A 21,236-nucleotide genomic window follows, 5' to 3' on the forward strand; every position below is an offset into this window, starting at 1 on the left:
AAGTATTTTTACAAGCAGCGCTTGCCGCTTTTTTTTTCCCTGTCAGACTAGACAGAGGTATAAAAAAAATAGCATGTTGTTTGTCAGACTAGCAGGTCCAGTTCATTCTGGGTGTGCCCTGACCTTTTCAAATGTGATTTCCAAGAGCCTTTCATTCCTGATGGGCCTTCTCCAGAGGAGTGCGGCCAGTGGCAGTCTTCCTCAAAAGGAAAGGTCAATTCTTCAGAACATCCAGAGCCGCAGATACACAGGAGCTGTTTTCCAAGTGGCAGAGTCAAGGAGAAGCATATAGAGACAGTGAATAATGTTGCCACTGACGTAAAGGAAACGAAGACAGGAGGATAAAGCCTATTAAAATGGGATTGTCAGGATTGGCTGGAAAAGGTGTGAGACCTTATCGGTGATCTAGGCCGAAAAACTCAGTAGGAATCATGATTCTCATTTTCATGTTTCAAATCCCTACACCAATGGAGTACTAGTAATAACTGAATCTTATCACCTTGTGTCATTTTAAAATCCCACTTTATATTAGGTGTTCTTAACTATGCATTTACATTATAAACTTAAGGAACTGATACAATGGATTTACTGTCTAAAACTTATGCCATATTTGCATTAGAGAGTGCTGCAGAGATTGTTTTACTGCAGGCCTAAACCTTGAAAATTAGTTAGCATTTTAGCACTTCTGGTTCCATTGTCCTAAAGTTGCTTTTTTTTGTGTTTTTTTTTTTTTTTTTTTTGTTAAAGAAAATTAACTAAAAACCCAAGATTTGAAATATATTTTAGTCTATGACATAAAATACATCAGTAATCAGACTTTTTTTCCCCAGACTCTTTCTCTTATAACTAGGCGGTTGATAACAAGTGGCTAAATGAGTCTACAGAGGTTGTCAGCCGAACAGGTAAACTCATCTTCTTTCCAGTCCGCTTTTACAGCCTTCTTATGTTTATAATCGTGCTTTTGATAACTATTCTAACTCAAACTTTCAGGAAAATGCTTCTAAATAAAGGCTGAAAGAGCTGTCTGAGCTTAGTGATGATAGGGGCTTTCGCACCGTAGGAACCTTTTCATAGTTTCTAGAACTATTGGCTGAAGTACCCGGATTTTGCCGTGTTCGCACTGCAGGAACTCCTTTGGGGGGAACTAAATTAGCTCCTACTTCAGAGTAGGGTCTAAACAAGCACTATAGGAACTATCAGTGATGCAAGTATATGTTGATTGGTCAAACGCATGTCAAACACAGACACATGGTATTTTTAAAAAGCAATGTCAACATCTTTACTTCACAAAAATGGAAAACAGCAATAACAGCATTTACCTGTTGTCTGCAGGGTTGTGTTCTTTTCTCCGCCTCGATGATATGTAATACTAAAAGTTGTCATAGGAGATTTTGTCTCTTAGCCCCACTTTTTGCTCTTTCGGTTGCGTAAATTATGCGTTTACATTCCATCTCCGTTATCACGAAACCCACGACACACAACAATCACAGCTCCAATCACGGCATCCTCCATCCACCAGTTTTTAGCGTTTGTAAATGCCACGCTTGAAGATGCCGCTGTCGGCAGCTTCAGAGTTACTATTCCCGGTGCGAATGCAACCATGAATATGGCCCGGGGGAGAAAGTAGTTTCCGGGGAACTATCCTAGTGGCTAGTTCCTATAACTGAGTTCCTAAACTATTTGGTGCGAAAGCCCCTGATGTCGTTGAAGTCGTGCGACCGTGGTGTAGTTCGTTTGTAGCCTATGTTTAGCTTTTTACTTCTGGTACAGCAGACAGCAGTTTAAAAGAATGGTCTTTTTAATGCTTTAATTCTAAGGGTCAGAGAGTGGGTGGAAATGGTCATGAAAAGTTTTGACTGTTTTTGGCACAAAAGCTTTAATCATTATAAGTGGACCTTAGGGAAGAAAACAAAATGATAATAATGACCTCTTTAATTGTTATAAAAATGTTGCCATTCAGTTGCTTGTTTAATTCTATACACTTTGACAATGTAAAAGTTTGTTTTCATGAGTCATGTTCTTTTTAATTAAATCTGTGCTTCCATTAGAAGAGATTTTTGTTCCTGCGGCTGCATATTTTTCCATGATTACCACAGTGTCCTACAACAACATGACTATGCTACAGCTCATTGGTGAAGTTATAAGATAAGACCTTAATGATATGATATTTTGTTTTATGATATCAGAAATGACCAGATTTGCAGATGGCATCTACCTGCATATGGCAATGAAGCTGGATTATTCAGTGTAGCTACATATGAAAATGTGACTTAATCTTATACCATTTCCAAATAAAGAGTGCAGACAGATCTCCTTCTTCCTTATCTGTAAATGTGATGATCCTTTTGGAGTTGTGGGAGATAATCATGGGCTTGTGGAGTCTGTAACTCCCACACCACAGTAGGTTTAATTGACTCTGTCCCAGCTGGCCCTCAATGGGAAAATGAGAGAAAACTTATCACCTACTCGATTAAGAGTTGGGAACTCTGGGTCATGCCGAGGTGGTGCAAGAACGCACCAACCCAGTTGGTGCCCCTGCAGTATTCATCACATACTGCTATGACTATTGGCACCTCTGGCTTTCTCACTGCCTGGTTCCTGGCACAGTCATCAAGGTAATTGGATGGCTTCAATAACAAATGAACTTCTCTGCACATCTACGGCAGGGGCTTTGCTGACCTTTGAAGAGAAAATGGTATAAACATTTTCTACATTATAATGGAAAACACCTTCATCAACCCCATACCCAGATTCATATAAAAGAATTGTTTACACAAAAAATAAGAATTTTTTCCATACCCCCCTTATCATTCCAAACCTTGGTCTATGCTGAAACCAAAAACACATTAAAATCATCATAAATATAGTCGGTTTGATTTCTGTTATTCACTGATGGTAAAAATCACATTTGTGTTCACATTCAAAACTGGTGTCAGGTTTGATGATTAGTGCCACCTGTTCATCAAAGACATAGACACTATTCAACTATCATTTGGAACAACATGAGAATTTTCAATTTTGGGTTTACTATCCTTTTAATTTCATGCATTATATTGCATTATGAACATATTAATTAAACAGATAATTTTAAATTAGATGATTTCCCTAATAGTCTAATGCCACGTGTAAAAATACAATTAATTACTACACAATACTTAAAAGAATTAATGCTGGGCAAATATGCTCAGAGATGCAATAGTAGAAATTTCACAGCCGATAAGGGATGTGCTCTGGCTGCCAAACAGCACATCACTGGAGCACATGTTCCTGGCAGAGAAATGCTATTGCGTGCTGCGCTGCCAGTCGTTAGAGAGCTGAGAATAGATGCGTTGGCTTCTTTCCAAACCTTGCACCTGGAAATGGGCTATCATGGGGCAGGAATAGGCTAGACAGGGGGAAAGCTTTTATTACCACAACCTTATTGCCTACATTTCATCAAGGTCAGTTATCCATATAGTTCATTACTAATGGCTAATTATTACACATTATGACTTTACTTATTATGACTCATTAAAACTATTTTAATACCTTTACATGCAGCTCATTATTAGTGTATTTGAATTAAAAGTTTTTCAATGATCATTTTTCAATGGTAGTAATATACTTTTACAATGATACCTTTGCAATGATAGTACATAAAATGGATGTTTAGACCCATTGTACTCTAATTATAAATCCATGATTTGTTTTAGTTGAGAGCAGTTTCAAAGGAAAATGAGGTAACACTATTTTGATGGTCCCTTTTGAACATTCTGTTGTCTATTAGTAACATTGCATCTACATGTCAACTAACTCTCATTAGAGTATTAGTAGACTGTCTGCTTAATATATTTTATTTATTTTATTTATGAGTTCATTTAAATAGGGACAGTACAAAGAAACATGATTCCAGTCAACACTGGAAAATATGTATTGTACATCGAGAGTATAGCATAGGCTAATTTGCATCTCTGGTCCCTAGAAAGGCTTTTTTTTTTTTTTTTTTTTTAATCTGCTAATCATAAAATAAGTCTAACACATCATCAAAATAACCTATACCTATATTAGGGATACTTCCAACCCTGTAACATGAATAACTATAACAAAATTCAATTTAAATATGTGTACAGCGCTTTACCATCAATATAAAAGACTTATAAACATGTACTATTTTAAACTCATTTGGCAACGTTCCAGAGTTGGGAGCCATTTACAGAAAAGGCTCTTTGCCCTTGTGTGGTTCTGTGAAAATCAATCCTACAATTTCCACCCCCTGTACTCCTAGTGATTCTACCTGTGACATCTTGTCTTTTTATCAGTTTACATGGAACAGATGGTGCCTTATTGAGCAAACATTTAAAAATTAATTTTATATATGACAATTTTTTTAAATGTATAAAACTAAGCATATTCCATTTTTTTAAAAAATATGACAATGATGCTATCGGTTTGGCTTTTTAGCCATTATTTTTAGAGCCCGATTATACAACATCTCAAGTTTTTTGATTAAATGATCACTTGTTTGAGTCCAAGCTGTAATACAGTATGAAATACGGGACAAGATCATTGCATGCATAAAAAGCTGAGCTGCCTCCACTGTGATATTCTGTCTAATAAGTTTAAAACAACTGAGATTAATCCTTACCATTTTGAAAAGTTTTTTTTTTAATTTTTATTTTTTTATATGTTTATCAAATTTAAGTTGTGAGTCTAAAACAACACCTAAGAAATTAAACTCATCTAACTCTTCTATTTCTTCATTATGAACCCTAATTTTTACTTTTACTTTTTGCTTTCTATTTGAAAAGCACATAAAAACTGTTTTCTCAACATTTAAAGTGAGATGATTTTCCTGGAGCCATATAGATATCCTTTCCATTTGTTCATTTAAAATTGCAGCAACCTTGGCAGTTGACTTAGCAGATGTATAAATTACTATATCGTCAGCAATAAAGCTGACATTCAACATCTGGGCAACAACATAGCAAATCATTTATAAACAAGCTAAAAAGCAATGGGCCTAAAACAGAAACTGAGTTTCTCCACACCCCCTTTCAATTGGGCCTAGGTCTCCTTCTGCGTTGTTAACTTTGATGTTCAGGGAATTCTGGGTTGAGCGAGCGGCCCTGAGCGAGTGGAGCGGAATCTTCAGAAAGGCGCTCTCAGCTCAATATTAGCCGCTCCGCTCGCGCTCCACTCCGCTCACATGATCTCGAACTTGACGTGCGATGCTGCGCTGACTGACATGTATGCGCGTGAATCACGGTCACACGCACAGAGCAATATTGTAAGTATAATACACTTTTTAACAAGCAGAATAATACAGTCACGATACACATATTCCCACTTTTACCTATGACTTTTATAGTATTATAGTATTTCGAAGGACAAAAACATCTTTAACTATTGGCTTTACATCATCAAGTAAGCTGTCACCTTACTTAGGCGCGAGGCCCTGTACAGTCGCACACTTGGCAAAGCCCTTGCGACGGTACTGTATTTAACCACTCACATGACTCAGCCGAACGCACGAGCGCTGTCCAGCAGTCTTCTTCGTCAGCATTTGAGCGTGCAGTTAAAAACTAGCCTAGAGCGCCATCTGCTGTTAAAACTAAGCTCAGAATCGATTCAAGAGAGAAATATCAGGATCGATCCAGAATCATTGTATTGATCGAGAATCGATGTATAGTCCCAGCCCTAGAATCCATGAAAACGACTAAAAACGCTGTATTCTGCTGGCAGGCCATTAGATGGCGATGAAACACTATAGACTGAACATGTAATATGCATGTGCATGACGTCATCGTTTTCACAGATTCTCGTTTTTGTTGTTTACACGTAGATCATTTTCAAAAACTTGCACTTTGAAACTCGTTTTCAAAAGTTTACGTTTTCAGGCCACCAAAACGCTGTTGTCATGTGTTAAATAATTTCTTTGTGTCTTGGGCTTTTTTTCTTGTGTTTTTCCATTGTGCACATCATGTACCTACCTAGACAAAACAAGTAGTAGTCCTTGGACACACTGACACTCTCACTCGCAACCAGAAATTGAAGACACACGCACACATTTACGCACATACATTTCTTACTTGTTATTATACTTCTTGAAATGCCATACATGTTAAGGTTTGATTCTTAAGTCATATAATTGGATGCTCAAGCCATCCTGGATATTGTTGTTTGACCTATGTCTATAAATATGACCCTTCTTCCTGAATAAATCTGAGAATGCTTTGTACCACACTTGCTCTGTGTCTGCTTGGTCATTCTCCCGAGATCTCGCGCTGCTGCTGCCACACATCACAGGGGTTAAGGCGCCGGTTTCTAAACTGATGACTGAGACTACAAATATTCGGTAACACTTTATTTTAGGGTCTTTTAACTAGTTGCTTATTAGCATGCATATAGTAATAGAATATTGGCTATTTATTAGTACTTATTAAGCACATATTAATGACTTATTCTGCATGACCTTATTCTACATTCTTAATCCTACCCAATACCTAAACTTAACAATTACCTTACTAACTATTAATAAGCAGTAAATTAGGAGTTTATTGAGGGAAAAGTCGTAGTTAATAGTTTATATGTGTTCCCTATACTAAAGTGTTACCAAATATTCTACCTAAGATTAAGATTTTAATCTAAGATCAGGTAAATGAATGGCCAAAATGCATAAAATGTTTTCCATTTTTAGTTGAAAACGGTGTCGTGTAAACAGCCCCTTTATTGTGATGGTCCCCCAACAGACATTCTACTGACTATAAGTACATGCCAAATTATTCTAACCCTAACCGTACCAGTCTACTAATACTCTACTAACACTCTAATGAGAGTTAGTAGACATGTAGGTGCAACGTTACTTATAGTCAAACAGAATGTGTTAAAGGGACCATCAAAATAAAGTGAAACCATAAATAATAGTTAATATGCAGCCATCTGAGTGCAAAGGAAATCATTCACCTTAAAAAAAAACCTTAATAAATAGTTATTTCCTTAATAAATGGAAATTAATAAATCTCAAATTGTGTTTAATAAGGATTTTGGTTCAAATGAGAGGTTTTACCATGTCATGCACCAGCTCCTCTGAAGAAATGCATGACTCTCTGAAGTCTTATCTAAGCTATTGCTCATGAGATTTCCAGCCCTGTTCAAAGGATCAGAAAAGTTGAATTACTGTGTGCTGATGATTATTTGATTTATTCATGATATCAAATTATCATGTGGCCCATAATTTCAGTGCGTGTCTATTGGCTATAATAACCGCTTCTCCGATAACTTCTACTCCGTTACAGCTTATGATCTTTTTGATTTATTTGATATTGCTTTCTTCAAGGCTAGCCTGAGAAACTAGGTGATAGATGATTAGCATTTATTGGAGAAGCCTTGAAGAGCACATAAGTGCTGCTATTGTTGTTAGCACCTTTGTTGTTAATTATTTTACAGCACCTGGATTCCTATTCATCCTTGCCAGCGATTTCTCCCGAGATGAAGCTGAAGGAAAGATCAGGCCTTGAGCACTTCTGAATTGCCCCAAAGTAAATACTCGTATGCCAGGTGGTTAGCTCAGGGCACAGAGTGCCAGACATCCAGACAGGTGCTCTGCTCCGAAGCAGGACTCCCAGCCTGAGCAATGTATTGAGCGAAACGGCTGTCAGGCTGTTAGAAAATGCTGATATTAGTGGTGTGCACCCTGGGACGTCTTGAAAGCAGGCCTCATTTAAAGGTTTCTTCCAAGTCGCTTAAGGCAGGGAAGAGGATGAAAACAGCAGACATCACTCATGTGGAGCTTTAGCACCAGCCTCAGCTGAAGCATGATGTGTGACTGGTTGACCACCGTACATCAGAAGAAAACAGACAGATGATAGGAAATATCAAACGAATGCCTCCTCTATGAAAGGAAAATGTGGAATAAATCACATATAGAATAAAGTTTTTACACTGTGCTGTTTACCATCATGCTGAAGAATAAATTAATTATATGGCTAAAAATATGGAGACACCTGCTCATTGACAGAGCCATATTCAAATGCTTGCTGCAACTCTTGAAAAAAATGTGGCCATCTGGGCATGTGGCAATTTGTGGTCAAATATATAGTGTGCTGCAAATTAGAATTCTTTTGTTGCATACTGTTCATTAAGTTTGTTCTGCAGAACATAATATATTTAAAGCTGAAGAGTGCAATCTTTTTGAATTTAAAACAGCCTAGTTTAACCCTATAGCCTACTGTACCATATTTGATACGCAAATTTCTTAAGCCTCTAAATTATCAACATGATCAAAAGTCTGCTGCAAAATCTGTTGTACACAATCTACTTTATGCCTTATGTCATCTGATATCAATATTTACCGTTTTTAGCAAGCAAAAGGACTTTTAGTATATTTCTAAAATTTCACATGGTGCACGTCTTTTTGCTGTGAAATGTTTGCAGATTTTTATACATTAAACAAAATTAATTTCTATATTTTTAGTAATACTTAAAGATGAACACTTACTGGAGTGAAGAAACTTAGGTTTACATGATTAGCTATACATCATTTTTTATTTGTTTTAAAATGTGCGTATCAAATAAGATACATATAGGAACAGTTATTTGTACATCTCTCAATTATAATGCATTGCATTATACATCGACCAGTCGGCTCTACCTTGGCTCCTCCCTCCCTCAACTCCACCTGGGACCATTGTCCTTACGACTCCACCTGGCTCCATCGTCCCTCCGGCTCTGCCTTGGTTCGACATCGTTTTGCCTGCACCACAGACTTCCTGGCCTTCGGCTGCGCTTCGTCCCCTCCCCTCCACCCATTCGCTCTATCAGGCTCCGCCTTCCCTCTGGCTGCGCCTTGGTCCTCAGTCCCACCTGCTCCTCTGGCACACTGTCTCCATCAGTGTCGCTCCGTCTCATCAACTCTTCGGCTCCACCTGGGTCTTCGCCTCCATCAGCTCCATCTCTATCTGTTGTCCACTACAGCATAAAACGTAGCTATGTAACATGAAAATAAAAGTAGTAGATGTTTTGATGAAATTGATTCAGCTTAGAAAAGCCAAGGTCTTGGTTTGTGTGACCTTGGTACCAGCACTCAATCAGAATTTTAAGCATCTCCAGATTAAATTTTCTGCATCTCTAGAGTATCATTTTCTAGAATATAAATAAATGCAACTTATATAATGCAATTAACATCAAACATGCAAAACATAAGCAAAGCGCACACATTTATTAATTTATTAAGAATACAAAGTGTGTCTATACTAATACTCCAGAAAGTGCATTTTACATTAATGCTTTGGCAGATGCTTTTATCCCCTGCTACTTAGATTGACTTCAAGTTATACATTTCATTAGTTCACGCATTTCCTGGAAATCAGACCCATGACCTCGGAATTACTAGCTTCATGCTCTACTGGTTGAGCTAAAAGATTGATTTTAAGCCTTTGGTAAATGACAACAAATCAGATCTAACATTTACTTTCATGATTCATTCACTTAAAAAATATTGTTACAAAACACTGCTTGTGGCCTGCTTAAGACACAGAAACGTCATTTTATGTCTTGTGAAGATTTAAAACATTAACAGACATTTAAAAAAAATTGGGGAAAAAAAAAAAAAAAAAAAAAAATGAAGAAAAAAAAAAAAAAAAAGCAACACAGCCGTTGCATTTAAACTTCAGATCACACTTTGCACATTTTTGTAAATGAGTTTAGTCATATTGGCTATGCAGACCTTTGCTTGTAATTTTAAATATGTTCATTAAAATATTGCTTCATATCCAGTAACACTTTACAATAAGGTTCATTAGTTAAACATTAACAAATGTATTGGTTAGTTCATGTTAGTTAATGCATTATCTACTGTATTTACTAATCTTCGTTAACATTAGTTAATGAAAATACAGTTGTTCATTGTTTGTTCATGTTAGTTCACAGTGCATTAACTAATGTTAACAAGATTTTAATAATGTGTTAGTAATTGTTGAAATCACCATTAACAAAGATTAATAAATGCTGTATAAGTGCAGTTCATTATTAGTTCATGTTAACTAATATAGTTAACTAATGTTAACTAATGAGCCTTATTGTAAAGTGTTACCTCATATCCTAATCAGTCTAACAAACATTTTTTCCTATTATTCAGTAGAATTTGTTATTCATTTTTAAGTTGTGCCTCAACAAAGAAAGCATTCAGCTTTGAGCACATCCCACTTCACATTTGCTCACCACATTCAAAAACTCATACCATTTAATCTACAAGTACTTACATTTTGCATATAGCAAAAATTTGATAAAAAAGAAAGAAAAACACTGAAGAATGGGATCGCGGTACTGTACCTATAACATACAGAGGCTTTACAGTTACTGTAAAATTAATTATTAGCAGATTACCAGGCTAGCACTTCATTTTCAATCTACTTCACTGCCTTTGTTGGACTACTATGGACTCTATGGCATCTTTGTCAGGCAGTTAAGCTCAGGCCTTGAGCATTTTGTTTTCTAAAGAAACATTAAATGACTCTCTGGTTAGTGGTGCAGATGGTGTTGTAAACATGGAGTGATCTTCTGGCACAGATTGTGTTCTGTTTCTACTCTTAAAGGATACAGGCCATCAACCTTTCTGTTAGCTCGTCTTATATGAAAGAACAGAAAGTTCTGAAATACCTAAAAGTTAATAATTTTAGAAGAATTATTTAAAAAATGCAATGTACATTTTGTATGCATACAAAATCACTTGAGACTGGATTATTGTAGAGTTACATCCATGCAGGTTGAAATTAATAGTCAGGCAGTCTGTATTTTCCCCCTTTTTTCCACTTGTAATTTTGAAAGCAATAAATGCAAAGTACTTGTGGGAAATGCATAACAATTAAACTCCAAGAGAGGACCTTTGACCATGTTTACACACTCTAGAACAGGGGTCGGAAACCTTTTTGACATGAATTGCCATTTTAATTTTTCTTTTTAATCACTGTGCACATCTACTCAGCCCACTTGGTGCTGGAAGCTAGACTCAATTTCCCAGCATGCACCATTTCATGAATAAATCATGCAAAATACAGCCATAGTTCAGGTGGAGCATTTAGCTTCACATACTGCTCATAACTGATTAAAACAGGCTGATTATGAGAAAGGAAAAAAGATTACTGGTAGTTTGCATATCAAGGGATTTATAAACAGTTTAACAGTTAAATAAATCTAACACTTGTATGTTTTGCATGTGTGTCTAAGGTTGACAGCCTCTGCTCTAAAACATTTGCATGTTTAGAGTAAGTGCTAGTTTTTCTGTTCAGTCTTGACATGTGACCTCTCAGTGCTGTTCAGCTTTAAAAGGAGGTTTGCATGCCACAGGAATACAGCCTGGCTCAGCTTAACTCGAACCCATTTTCATGCCCATTAAAGGGCCACATATGGAAGGTTTTGCGCCAGTAAAAAACTCATTATGAATCCTATTGGGATTTGCTTTGATAATGCAATGATTACAGGTTGGGTTAAGTCAATATTTTTTAATTCAGTCATACAAAAGTAAAGACCTTATTAGAAAGGACAAAGGATTTTAAAATGTGAATTATTACAGTATCAGTGGAAAATGGGCAAATGCATTAGTTACTGATGGGAAGACATTTGCCCACGGTTTGAGGATTCTGCTGAGTCTGAACTGGTTGTTTAGACTGATTACTTTATGTTGTTGTACTTTGTTTCATTGTAAGTGATCAATCGACAGCTATATTGCCAACCAACAGCCTTTTTCCTAAAGCACAGTCAGTTTGTTCCTGAGCTAAACTTGCTGATGAAGCTGAGGACTGAATGTAGAGTCACATTCAGATTAAAAAAAACTTATTTAAAAATGCACATGCAAAACATGCATATACAATTTCATTCTATGTGTGGGGGAAAAAAAAACAGCAAAAAAAAAAAAAAAAAAATTATTAAAAACATTTTTGCGGTTTTAAAAATCATCTCCAGTGATATCTATTAATCTCCATATAACCCACCAAGTGTCAGGTTTATGTTCTGTCCTATGGACTTTTATTTTGATATTCTGTTTTGTTTCCTTTATTTCCTGTTTCCCTGCTCCGTTTAGTTTTGGTTTCCTTGGTTACCGATTATGTCCACATTTGTTTCTATGGTTACTTATTATTATCACCTGTGTCTCTTTTTGTTTGCTATATACAAAGTTCTGTCATGAAACTCTAGATGGTGCAGGCTAATAGGTTCTTAACTCTTAACCTGCTTGCAATCACATCATTCTCTAGAGGGCACAGCAGACTGGTTCCTGCTGTTTCAGTAGCCAATGAGCTTGCGTACTCAGCCTTCAAATAGTCGGTTAGCATTTGTCTTAGCAGTGCAGCACGCTTTCAGAAACACTCCACCTTCCCCAGCTCCACCTGTATAGATCTACTAACCGTGCGTTCACACCGCCGCCGGCGAGAGCGTCAAAGTGACAGGAAGTCATTCATTTTAAATGTGAGCCGGCGGCAAGCTCCGGCGAGAGCGGAGCGGCTTGTCTCGGACGGTGAGAACATCGAGGAAAGTTGAAGTCAAATCAACTTTATGGTAATGAGCTATGACGCGGTTCAGTAGAGGTCCTCGCTTGAGAGGATTCCGATTGGTTGCCACAACTTGTCATTTACTTTGACCCTCCCGCCGATGGCGGTTTGAACGCACAGTACAGCGTTGTTGGCAGGGCAGCCAAGGCGAATTTTGACGCTCTTGCCGGCGGCGGTGCGAACGCACAGTAAGGGTAATTCATGTACGCTATATTGTACAGCAGCAGCATGTCTTACTTGTTCACGGCAGCGTGTTGTGTAGGTATTGGCAGTAGCAAGTCCCATACTTGCAGCAGCAGCAATAACCAACAGCAGCAGCAGCTTAGCATATCTATTATGTCAAGACAAATATATCAATATTTTCATACTTATTACCATGCCAAAGACTGCGAGAGCTGTCGTGATAGAAATATATATACTCCCTATTCAGTTCAGTCCTTTGTTGCTTCTTGTTTATGGAAATAGTGGTTTTGCTTTTTCTCTTACACTTTTCCTATAAGTTCCATTGAGTGTTACGGATTATAAATAAAGACTGTTTGTTTGGTTACTCTGACATCTCGTTCATGTGTACTGCAAACCACCCCATGACACCAAGTGGGTGATAAATCAATAAACTTAAATTGCTTGGTCTTAATTAATATTTATGTATTTAGGTATGGCAGAAATGGTTTCTGATCATTTTTTTGCACATAAAAGTCTACATAGTTCCTTGTTAAATAGGATTGTGGGAGGAAAAAGAAGCACAGTTTTAAGTTAAAATATCACAGCTACAAAATGTGTATAGAGCCTCTTTACATCATCATCCTAAACTTTAGTCTACATAATGAATGCAGATAAAGCAATTAATACATGTCTCAAATGTGTTAAATTACAGTAACAAATCATGCCTTATGATTCCCTTTTAGTGATTTGTTATTGGTTCATCAGCTTATGCATTACTTTATCCAAAACATGCACTGGGTCCTAATACAAGTGCTAATTAACCAAAATAACATAGTGCTCACTAATTAACTAAAATGACACAGTGCTAGCTAATTAACTAAAATAACATAGCATGAGAACAGCAGGAGCTTAATGAAGTATTTGGAACATTTTAGAAGTATCATAAGATTTGCATGTGAATATGTTTTGAGCTTTACAGCCATTATGAAGTCAAAACAAACAGCATTATTGAAGAAATATTTCACTTTTATGGTTTTGGTATAAATATTTTAAGTAAATTGTACAAGCAGCCAAAAAAAAAAAAAAAAAAAAAAGGTTTAAAACTAATATATATATATATAGTAGATTTTCAAAAAAGATCACTCTGTATGATTTATATGCTAGTTTGCACATGGGGACCAAAAAATGTTTAGTTAATGTTTAGTTATACAGTAGTTTAGTTAATAAATTAAGATTGCTGATCCATGCCTGTGCTCTCTCTGTGCCTGCATACCACATTAGTATGATTTATAAGCTATTTTCTTCATGGGAACCAAAACTTGTCCCCACAAGGACAAGGATTTTGGATATTGCCATCTTTGTGGAGAGATTTTGTCTATATAACGTAAGGTATACTTGAAAGGTATACTCAGAATTTGTCCTCCGCATTTAACCCATTAAATGGGCAGCAATTGGGGGTTTTGTGCCTTGCTCAAGGGCACCTCAGTCATTTCCTGCCGGTATTGAGAATTGAACCTGCAACCTTTGGGTTACAAGTCAGACTCTATAACCATTAGGTCACAACCTCCCAATCTCAATGCACACGGCTTCTAAACCAGAGCAAAGTTTTCTCAATCCCATTTGCAAGTCAAATGGCCAAACTATCTTTATCAGCTCAAGCTCAGCAGCAACGCCAAAAAAAAAGAAAAAAAAGCCATGTATCAGCCTCAGGACCACTGAGAAGCATTCACAGATAACAGAGCAGAAATGTGGGTCACCCATGTGTCTGAGTGAAAGAAAAGAGACACGGCACTGACCCATACTGTTGGGTCACTCTGCTGCTTCCTGTTTCTGCAGTGATGATCCTGACAAAGTCATGTAGCAGTTAGTCACCATACGAAGAGTACATTTCTAATTCCTCATCCTGTTTTTACACATACTTCAGCTCTGCAGGATGAAGGTTAAACTCACTCACCCGCATGAATTATACTCATTTATTAATTATGCTTTTGGCACAGCATTTAGTCTGCTTATCGGCACAGTGTATTAATGAGCAATAAAGCAAGTATGTAATGAGTGGAGGGAAACTGCTCTAGCCTTACTGGCAGAATGTCATCAAATGAAAATTCAAAGGAGTCTTTTGATGCCAGTGCTTGTTTTCTGATTCTAGATCTCCTGGTGTAGAGAATGCCCTTGGCAAGATTTCTTCAAACCCAGATAAAATGAAGGAAGTCTGAAAGATATGCAGCAATGAAAACTAGTGGTTAAACACAAGCCATTTTCTGTTGAATGAAAACACTGAATGACATTGAATCTCTGTTTGTTGTGTAATGAGATTCAATGTGTTTTCCTTCACTGAATAAGTTTGGTTGAATATGGTAATCCATTATGTACATATAATTGTATATATAAAAAATGTTGTCATAGCCCTTTTGAATAGAGTAAATGTCAGCAGAGATCTAAATTGTTATACCATGATCATCTCCCTCAGTTTCAGAGGGTAATATCAACAAAGTAATTCATTTCAAATAGATGGCAATTTTCCTGGGATAAATCATTTTGCAAAAAGAGAATCAAGCTGACATTTATAATATATTTTTAACAGTTTATGATCATAAATGCCATCACTTGGGGATTGATTGCATTACTTTTACTGTTTCTATGAAGATTCATTTAAATATACATGCAATGTATGGTCTATGGCCTTACATGTCTGCATGTATTGTATATTCAGCTGCAGAGGTGACAATAGGAGCTGAATGAAGTACATTGTTCAAATATTTAGGCCCCTGGGAAACGGGATTGTCATTCTAAATCGCAACAAAATCAATTAGCTCACTACTGTGATAAATGAACTTGTCTATTATTTCTCGGCTTGTCTGGAGTTGTGCGAGCTCCTCATATATCATATACTTTAGTATTGATTTTACTTCAGACATTATAACAATCTCACACAATGGGTTTCCGAAGATGCTGTCATGACATAAAAATAAATAAAAATGATTAAATAAATAATTAAAAAAAGAAATAAAATAAAAAAGAAGAAAAAAAAAAGCATTACTTTGGCCAACAATAAAAGCAGACATACAGTGATTTTCAGAATGAGAATAATAATAAAAAATAAAAAACAGGTGAAAAAAGTGGTAAACAAAAATTTGTTTAATGCAAGATTTTTTCATGTATTAATCGCTTTTTGTATTGCCAATGTGTGAACCGATTGTAACAAATCTTAAAGGGTTAGTTCACCCAAAAACGAAAATTCTGTCATTAATTATAAGATTAAAAAACAAAATAACGACTTTATTCAACATTATCTAGTGATTTCAAAACACTGCTTCATGAAGCTTCGAAGCTTTACGAATCTTTTGTTTCGAATCAGAGGTTCGGAGTGTGAAAGTCATGTGATTTCAGTAAACGAGGCTTCATTACGTCACAAGTATTTCAAAATTTCAATGGTTCACGTGACTTTGGCAGTTTGATACAGGATCCGAACCACTGATTCGAAACAAAAGATTTGTGAAGCTTTGAAGCTTCATGAAGCAGTGTTTTGAGAACGCCCATCACTAGATATTGTTGAATAAAGTCGTTATTTTGTTTGTTTTTGATGCACAAAAAATATTCTCAGCACTTTATAATATTAAGGTTGAAACACTGTAGTCACATGAACTGTTTTAAATACGTCTTTAGTAGATTTCTGGGCAATGTGAGTGTTAATTGTCTTGTTGGCGATGCAGGCCTCACTGAGCCATCGGATTTTATGAAAAATATTTTAATTTGTGTTCTGAAGATGAACGAAGGTCTTATGGTGCGTTCACACCAGACGCAAATGAAGTGTTAAGTGTGAGTGATTTACATGTTAAGTCAATGCAAAGACGTGAATAGACATCCTGCGGCGCGACGCGTGAATGAGGCGGAGCGAATGAATAGAGCGTTTCGGGCGTTTGACGTGCGTAACGCGTGATTCGCTCGAGTTAAAATATCTGAACTTTGGCGAAAATTTGCGCCGCGTTAACCAATCAGGAGCTTGCTCTAGTAGTGACGTGATTACGACGTAGCGAGAGGTGGCAGAAAACCGAAACAACAATGGAGGACAAAAATCATCATCGCTGTACGATACATCTTCATAGAAACAGAAATAAAAAGGATCTTGCTTGGACGAAGGTATATATATATATATATATATATATAAAATATATATATTGAGACTACAAGTTAGCTAAAGCCGGCAAATTGAGCTGACGAGTTGATGTGTTTATTCAGAGGAAGTGTGCAGAAACGAGACGAGCCACCTGGCAGAAGCCCCTCTCATGACGCGAATTTGTGTCTGTTGTGAAGTGAATTTCACGCGCGAAATGAAGCGAGTAAACTCAAATTGCTCAAGCATCCAACTACGTGCGAATAGCGCGATTTATTCGCGCAAGTCGCGTCTGTTGTGAACGCACCATTAGGGTTGTGGAACGACATGAGAGTGAGTAATTAATGACAGAATTTTCATTTTTGGTGAACTAACCCTTTAAAAAAACGAGACCTTCCCAGACTGATTTTTATGTATGTATGTCGGTTTCACCAGGGGAATCCAAAGGATGTGATGGTTACACTCTCCCAAGAGCCTCTCTTCCATTTAATAACAAAAATTTAAAAAATGTAACATTTAACATTTAGAAAATGAAACAAATGCTTATATGTTCAGGCTAATGCCGAAAGAGACATTCTGTACTGTAATGTTAATGTGTCATGCAAAGAAAAGGGATTAATTCACACACACACACACACACACACACACACAAAAATATACTTTTATAATCAAACTATCATAACAGTGTAATTTCAACTACCTCATCTGTCGACATGATGCTGGTGAATTGCAGAGCTGGTGCAAACATAACCACATCACTATGATCAGATGCTTTCTTAACTGTTGTTTTCTCACCGCTGTCATTTTTGTTGTATTTATTTTGTTATTGAGAGGAAAGCAGACAGCACGTATTAACATATTCATCTAAACGTTGCTCTCAGCAGTAATGTGGACGGTGTCGGGATGTTCATTAAAAGTATATTGCTGCAAAGTTATTTTAAACTTCTTTTTTACTTCTAAATGAAGAATGAGAAAGAAATTTGCTTTAAGTATATCGGGGCATTGAATCATGTTTAGTCTCTTGTACGTTACGTGAGCACGAGTGCAAGCATGAGCAGTAAGTTGCTGGCTGCAGTTCAATTAACGGCCACCGGTGTTGCTAAAATCAAGGGTTTCTAAATTTTCTACATAGTTAAGATTTTAAACTCAACATCAAACTGTTTGCATCTCATTTTATGCCTGTAATGTGACATATTTCCAAGTAAAGCATAATTTTTAATGAGAATTCCTTGATTAGAACTGATTATGACAGGTGTCTGGAGGGCAGGGTTTGAAAATTAAGAGGGATTGGTGCTGTCACAAAGTATATGTATCAGTAACCTTTAGTCACCTTTAATAACCTTTGCCCAGTTACTTGTTTTTGGTTCTTATATTTTCTTCATTAATGCAGTCTCTGGGTGTGTAGACCCTTGTTTGCCCTCTGCTTGCTTGCATTCTGCTTGGACTATAAATCTCAATGTCTTAGTCTTTGACATTCTTGCTGTAAGCTGCCATGGTAAAACAAAGCCATGTGCTCCAAAGCGACTGTTCAAATCATTTTCCAATGATTAATTGTCAATGAACTGGCACAAATAAATTCTAATCAGTAATTTTCCTAAGGTTCCAGCAGAGCCATTTCTCAAAGAAAATTATACTATTTTTCTGTTGTCTTATATCATGTTGTGAGAGCAGCAGAAGTTTGCTTTCCTCTAAACAAACTGATTACAAGACATATGAGGTCATAAACCTTTTTTTCTTTCAAATATCAGTACTAATACCACATACAGGATCTGATGAACTGAAGCTTGTTGGGGTTATCCAACATATCATGTTTTCATACCGAAATGTAATTGTAAATGAAAATGACACAAGGAGTGTCGCACAGACCGACGTCACACAGCCTGATGACAGCCAGTGAAAATTTAGCAAATATTGCTGTAAATATGAATTGCATAATGTTCATTGTAGATTCACACAACGCTGTCTGACCTGCCAGAGGCATCAGTAAGATAACAACATATATGCTGAAATGATGAAATATATATAAGCACACACACAGAGAGGGAGATAATGTCAAGATAGATGGAGGTTGTCATAAGAAAGTTAACTGAAATACTGCAGCAGGTGATATACCATTATTTCTAATCTACAAATGCAATTGGCAGGGAAACAAAAGATGATGTTCTTTCATTTCTTTCCAGGATTTCTTTTCCCCGTTTCCTCACTGTTGTGGGTTTATTGGAAAACTACTCCAATTAGATTAGGAGGTGAAGATCATTTCTGATTTAGTTCAAGATGTCATGGGGAGATTCACAGTATAACTATTGAATGTACATTTATCCTCCAAATATGACTGTGCCAATATGTACCCGTCGCTGTATTTAAAGGTGCATGTATTTATCCCTAGTATATAAGCTTAGCTATGACTGTAGTTGTATTAGTTTTCTTCTAAACGATAAAACTCAAGTATAAACTGTATCTCACCTTTTATGTCTTTGCCATCTGACAAGTTTGGTCTCATTGTAAAGCTTTCGTTATGCTCTAATTGAAAATGTATGTCACATGACTGTAAAATGCATTCTTCTATTTTTAATGGTACTTTGAAGAAAATGTACTCAGATCGGACACTTCGCAAACCATGCAAATTAGGTCATAAATGGAGACAAAGAAAGAGTTTGCCCGCCAAAATCGCACCCTCATCATTGGCTGATGTATCCCAGGAGGCGTTCTGGCCTGTTGTCCTTAAAACACAATGACACGCATCTCTCAATTGTCTCTCGATTGTCTCTCGCCATTTAACACACGTCTCTCCCGGACGTCTCGGCGACCGCGCTTCCATCACGCGCCCCCTCTCTTCGGGACGACCATCTTTTGGCAACAAGTTTCTTTGTCAAACCCTCTTCATCCGTCGCCCTAAGTCTTCACTCTTCATCGCCTAGGAGACGGACTCTTTTTCTTTCCTTTCCGGTTATCTTACTCTTAAGTTAAACCCTTGTTTGAAAATCCCGCCGAAGAACACCTTCTCGGAAAAGGACCAATCGCTTCAGCCGCACGCACCGAAACTCCTGCAGAAACACGAAACGACCACAGCACCTGAACCTATGCAAGTATAGAACCATTCTTTCCAAAGCGTTTTAAGCTCGATGTGTAAGCTGAGTTTCCTTGCTGGCTCTCAAAGGTTTTAACTGTTAGTAAGTTGCCATTCCTTTGATCACCTCTGTTTTCTTGACTTTACTTTCGTTTTCTATATATGTGTATTGTTTGTGTATGTCTAGTAGTATAGTCTCTGTATCCGTAGTTTCATATATTAAATACATTATATTCATAAAGTGAGGTGTGTATTAGGCAGGGTTGGGCAAAATTCTGGTTTTATTAATAACAGAATATTTAGCAGGAAGTTCACTGAATTTAATTTTAACTTTGCTTCCTTAAAATCACAGTATCATTATAATTATCTTTAAATCTGATTTTCTGGACACACATAAAATACAATCAATTTCCTGGATTGAAAATCATTTTGGATATTTGCCTTGGATTTTCCATTTAACCAAAAAGTCAGCCAATTTAGTTGGACAGGGTGATGGAGCAGGCAAGATTGGGGCAGCGATTTTTGCTTTCATTTGAGATTGACTTCAGAATAAGAAGTCAAGCAAGCCCACAGAGGAGTAAAGACTGCAGTGGGATCAAAGACAAAGTCAGCAGCTTCTTGTGTCTGGTTAAATCACATCTTCTCTACTCTCTTTTCTTAGACTGGTCAGCAACAAGGAGGTCTATAATACTTGGAGAAAACTGTTAGTTGCCCGGTTGATACAAGCACAACCTGCAAGTGCACAGCCTGCATCCTGCCATCTTTGCCGTTGAGCACTCATTTCCAAAAGCATTTTTTTGTTTGTTTTGAGTCAAATGCCATGTGACTAATTTTGCCACTGAAAAATCAAGATCTTTTTTATAAACTATCTTGAACCTATATCTCTTAACCATATTCCTCGCTTGTATTAGATCGTGGAAATACAAGCCAGGTTTTGAACAATGTGCAACTGCACTACGTGTTGGAATGCTGCCTACATGGCTCTGACAGAATCATTGTATTATAATAGGCATAAATGTGGTTTGTATGTTTCTTGCCCATGTTTTATTTTATCAGACTAGATATTTTTGGTCATCAGCAGAGAATCAGGCTTTTTGTCACAATAGTAATGTTAGGATTTCTACCACAGCCAGCGCCAGCCTTTTTTATAATTTTCAGAAAACTTTCATGGCCCCCAGAATATTTTGTTGTAGGAATATATGTATATACACACACACACACACACACACACACACACACACACTCACCGATCAGGCATAACATTATGACCACCTTCCTAATATTGTGTTGGTCCCTCTTTTGCTGACAAAAAACAGCCCTGACCCGTCGAGGCATGGACTGCACTAGACCCCTGAAGGTGTGCTGTGGTATC

At 37.0% G+C, this 21,236-nt stretch overlaps 1 long non-coding RNA gene across 2 annotated transcripts in view; it reads right to left on the minus strand.

The window, feature by feature from the left end:
* Nucleotides 1-1,917: 1,917 nt before the first annotated feature.
* Nucleotides 1,918-21,236, minus strand: part of LOC127499161 (uncharacterized) — a 40,415-nt gene continuing 21,096 nt past the window's right edge. The window contains exons 2-3 of one of the 2 annotated variants that reach the window (XR_007926059.1): nucleotides 8,630-8,964; nucleotides 1,918-2,679 (exon numbers count right to left, since the gene is read on the minus strand). This is a non-coding gene — a long non-coding RNA (uncharacterized LOC127499161). Of the gene's footprint in view, nucleotides 2,680-8,495; nucleotides 8,965-21,236 lie in introns of those variants that run through there. The other variant, XR_007926058.1, reaches the window with a different exon arrangement.

Source organism: Ctenopharyngodon idella, chromosome 17 (genome assembly GCF_019924925.1).
Source record: "Ctenopharyngodon idella isolate HZGC_01 chromosome 17, HZGC01, whole genome shotgun sequence".
NCBI classification, from domain to species: Eukaryota; Metazoa; Chordata; class Actinopteri; order Cypriniformes; family Xenocyprididae; genus Ctenopharyngodon; species Ctenopharyngodon idella.